General features: G+C 44.9%; 1 pseudogene; it reads left to right on the forward strand.

Annotated features, from left to right (window-relative positions):
• The first annotated feature begins 236 nt into the window (after positions 1–236).
• Positions 237–706, forward strand: LOC101720752 (ribonuclease pancreatic-like; annotated as a pseudogene).
• Positions 707–5,125: the final 4,419 nt, after the last annotated feature.

Below are 5,125 nucleotides of genomic sequence, written 5' to 3' on the forward strand. Positions count from 1 at the left end.
ACTGCCAGTATTTTACATGACATTAAGTTACCACCTACTGGGGTGGATGCCCTCAGAGAAGCATGAATATGAGTGTGTCATCACTTGGAAAATGTCTCTGGAAAAGACCTGTCTTTGTGAAAGGAAGACTGTGTGCCAGGAAGCAGCAGGGGGGAGATACAGTGCAATATCTGAAGGCCTGCTCTTCCTTCCCTTTCCCTTTCCTACTTAGGCTCCCCCAGGACCGTGAGGTCACCATGGCTCAGGAGCAGTCCTTTATCCTCTTCCCACTGCTCATCCTGGTGCTCCTGGGGCTGAGGTAGGTCCAGCCTTTCTTGGGAAAAGATCTTCAGAGGTGAGATCTCAGCAGCAGCTCATGGACTCAGACAGTTCCCCCAGCAGCAACACCAACTATGGCAATGAAATGATGAAGCACCGGTATTTGACCCAGAGATGCTGCAAGCTGGTGAACACCTTCATGCATGATCCCCTGGCTAATGTCCAGGCTGTCTGCTTCCAGAAAAATTTCACCTGAATGAATGGGCAAACCAACTGCTACCAGAGCACCTCCAGCATGCACATCACAGACTGCCACCTGACGAGCAACTCCAAGTACCCCACCTGCTCCTACCACACAAGCCAGGTGGAGAGGAGCATCACTGTAGCCTGTGAGGGGAATCTGTATGTGCCAGTTCACTTAGACACTTCTGTGGAGTCCTCCACCTAAGCCAGAGCAGGGAGACACCCATCTCACCCCTTCTCAGCATTTCAACACCCACCTTTCCTCTCTTCTCTCTTTCCCCCAAAGAAATAACTACAGTTAGGGCTCCTGTCCAACACACACATGCTTCAGTGTCCTGCTTTCTCATGGTTTGGGGCTGAGGAGTGGATAGTGAGATGGGCCCTATATTAATTCCTTCACTCCTTCTTTCAAGAAAACACAATTGCAGTCACTTGATTTCTGAAGCATCCTACCCAGGTACTGTTTCTGAAGTGTCTTCCAGCAAGCAGTAAAGCATGGAAATCTGATTCTTTTTGGTGAACAGCAAATGAGGAAATTGAATGCCCTCCCCTCAGATTGACAGATTTCAGTGATGTGAGAAAATTCCCTTTCTTGTCTATTCCTTGATGTCAAGTATGAAACTTTTAGATGTTTACTGTTTTAGATAAAAGGCAGCTACAAAGAATCACATGGTAGTGTGGGGTAAAGCAACAGAGGTCAAGCTCAAATGCCATAATTCTCTGGCACAGCAGGAGGGAGAGCATAGCCATGGGATACCCTGCGTGTGCCCATGGTGGAAAAGAGGAGTATATGAAATTATGACACTGAATTTCCATTATATTTTTGTTGAGTGAGCTATTCCCACATCATAAAAATGGCTGGTACCTGGTAAGTCAGGACCTTAAACTGCAGAGCTGAAAGAGACCTGAGGTAATGGTATTGAATAGTAAGTAGCTCTCAGCGTGTGCATCAACTTTATTGGAAGAACCTACATAGACAGCTGTAGAAAAAAGTCTATATGGTGCTGTTGTTGAACCAGTACCTCTACTGAAGTGCATACAGTGCATACTTGCCAGCTCTGACCTAATATAAGCCCCACTCTTTGAAGGACTTGCTAACAGTACCCTGCTAGTGGCATAGCTGGGACTGGGATTCCTTAATCTTTCTACTGAGAGTTTAATTCAGGAAGTAATTCCCCAGCCTCCCTCTTCCCTAAATGCTGGGGAGAGTTGGCTGTCTCTTGCTGCCAACATGCCCTACAGATTTCCAGCGTAGTTGGCCTGTTCTTGCCTCACAGTTCATGGCAGCCCTTCCTAGGGGCTAGTGAAAGGGCTAGATTAGGCAACAGTCATCTCTTAATCATTACATTTGATCCTATACTGGTAGTTGTGTCTGTCTTTAGCCTACAGGCTCACAGAACTAGGGAAAGGCTCTACTTCCAACAATTATGACCAGCCGTTGTTGTCTTTCACATTTATAGACTTGGGAGTAACTCTGAGGTGGGTATTATGTAATTGCAGCCGATATAGACTAAGATGACAGGTGAACACCTCTCAGTGACCCAGCCCCTCCTTACACCTCATAGCTGTTAGTGTACTGGCAAAACGATCATCTTCTGCCTCTTTTGCCTGCTGGTCTTCCATCATCTCCTATTTCTCTGTGTGGCAAATTCTCCCTTTAGTTCCATCAGCCAGTAGCCTCTCAGCCCAGCACTAACCCACACCAAAGCAGAGCAGTCACCAACACCTGAAGTGAGTCCTTCAAATAAGGGTAAATAGCTGGGTGTCATGGTGATATAGGACCTCCCAATGATATAGGGGAAATAACGTAACTCCCAACCTGTGAGATTTCAGTTATGCTGAGTTCATGTTCCCCAAAATCAAAGAATGAATTCTAAGGAACAACTGAGGTTAAGAGTAAGAAATATTTATGGAGACAATGAGATTTTAGCTCCTGAGAGACAGGAGGGGGCCCAAGTGCATCCAACAAGCCCACTTCTCAAAGGAGTTTAATATAGCAAAATCACAAAATGGGTACAACATGGCTCAAAACTATGATCAACCAATAAGGTTACAACTATAGGCCCTTAGGGAATATTGACCCAATGGGGAAGCAGGTCATGTATATAGGCAAAGAACAAAGAACTTTTCAGGAAAGTATGAACCCAGAGATCTTGGCCACACACTGGGGTGACTGGTATCTATCTAGACTTTACTGAACCAGGTGTTACCACTTATCTTATCCCTTGGAATTTGGGCCTGGCCACTTCAACTTTATCTTGAGGCCTGGCCTCCAACAGATGCATCTCCAGGCACAGTTATAATGTGTTTTCATGTTTTATATTGACTCTCTCTAGGGCCTATCCCTGTCTGACTGCCTATACTATTTCTACCTAACTTAGCTGTCTATAACAATGGCACATTCTTGTAATCCCAGCACTCCTGAGGTTGAGACAGGAGAATTGCAAGTTCAAAGTGACCTTCAGCTACATAGAGAGACCCTGTCTCAAAAAAACAACATAAAACATCAGGCATAGTGCCACAGGCCTATAATCCCAACACTCTGGGAGGCTGAGGCAGAGGACTACATGTTCAAGCCCTGCCTAGCCTACTTAGCAATTTAGCAAGGCACTGTCTCAAAATTATAAAAAAACATAAAAAAGAGCTGTGTGCCAGAGACCGCAATATTGATTATGCCCAAAATATTGTGCAACCACTGCAGTCTGCAGAGTTAAATCCCTTGATTGGCTGACTTTAAGAAGCGAGTCTGACTGAAGCTTCGTGACTCACAGAAGTATCTCATGAGCCATGCAGTAGTGTGCAGGTCAATATGACCTCCCCGCAAACAGCCACAGCCAAGGCCAGAGTAATGGCCTATGAAGCTGTAGGGCTAATACAAGATAACATCCATAGCTGAGGTCAAAGTAATTGCACCCAAATTCCATTCCCACAATTACTGCCTTCATAGCTTGAAGGACAATGCTCTAATTACAACCATATATTTTGTCTATCTTGCTTCTAATTTGAAAATGCTTTGACTTCTCTTTAAAGCCTTGCCTGCATCAGTTTCCATGGTAATTTCACGTACTGCACATCTATACATGCACCTTCACCCTGATCGATGAAATAAAATTCAGTGAAAGAGACTTTGGCCATCCCAGTTCACACTTTCTTTTTAACTCTGTCTTAAGTTTTTCTTCAACCTTGCATCGCGCATTGGGCAGGTGGGGACTAGAGACTTACTGCAGGAGTCTCTGGCAGCTGGGGTTATAGCTTTGTGTGAAGGACCTGATTTCAATTCCCAGTTCCAAAAAATAAAAAAGAGCAATGATCACTACATCAGTTTCTTGCTTTCCATGTGCCACCTCCATCAGTATTTGCTCACTGAGTTTTTTCTAATTGTGAAAGGAAAGCCTGTTCCAACGCTCCACTCTTTTCATGAACTTATCTCTAATTTTTAAAAAATGAATAAAGAACTCGAGATTGTTGGGCATAGTTGTACATGCCTGTAATCACAGTACTGGGAGGCTCAGGCAGAAGGATTATGAGTTTGAGGCCAATTTAAGCCAGATCCTGTCTCAAAATCTTTTTTAAATAAATAAAAAGAACTAGAGATGTAGTTCAGCATTTCCTGGGTTTAATTCCCAGTACCACAGGCCCCCTCTACACACACACACACACACACACACACACACACACCCCACACACACACAAAATTTTTTTAAACTACCATTTTCCTCTCTCTCTCTCTCTCTCTCTCTCTCTCTCTCTCTCTCTCTCTCTCTCTCTCGGATCTGCATCACCTCCAAATAAGAATGGACACTGGCTTCAAAGGAAATATATGAAATCATGAGCAGAGTTTGAAGGGCTAGAGGATTCCTTGCTTGCACTGACAGAGACACAGGGGCAAGGGAGGTGGTTGAGTTCTCAGGGAGACCTCAAAGGTGGCCTAGGTAGTACAGGGAGACCACTCCCCCTCCACCACCTAAATTAAAGTGACACCCCAGGGCCAGCCCTCCTTACTCTGTTCTAAGAAAAGCAGAAATAAACAACCTGTTGGATACATATTCACTACTGAAATTCCTCTGCTGTTCTCCATTTGATGAGTTCAATCTGCGGAAAAGTCATGGTTGACAATGGCTCAAAGAAAGGAGGAGAGCAGTTAAGTATTTTAACCAAGAGCGTTTTGCTGGGGAGAACAATAGACCAAGTGGACTCCACTGGCAAACCCTTGGTGATGCTGCCCCAGCATAAATGTCAACTACATCATTTAAAGCTTTCCAAAGATGAAGAGACTGTGTACAATGTCTTTTTTGGAAGATCAAGGTCTGCTCTACACTCCTATCTAAAAAGACATGAAAATGGAGGAAACCAATCTGGAAAAAGCCCTGATAATCCACTCATTAGAGCATCACCAAAGTTTGGCCCCAGTGAGCCTGTGCCTTGTGGCAGCAGACTTGCAGAAATCCAGCACCATCCACACCCTGTCCCAGCTGCTAAAACCCCACCAGTCTTCCTATCATCTTTCTTTATGGAAGTTGGCCCTGGATCTGGCAGAATTGAAGAGCGAAGGCCTTGCCCTGTCCCTAGAAGAGAGCTCAGTGCTATGACCTTGTCTGAACTCCACGACGCAGAGCTCTCTCCC

This window comes from Heterocephalus glaber, unplaced genomic scaffold (genome assembly GCF_053883595.1).
Source record: "Heterocephalus glaber isolate CG9 unplaced genomic scaffold, H.glaber_assembly_v1.0 deba00001662, whole genome shotgun sequence".
Lineage (NCBI taxonomy): Eukaryota > Metazoa > Chordata > Mammalia > Rodentia > Bathyergidae > Heterocephalus > Heterocephalus glaber.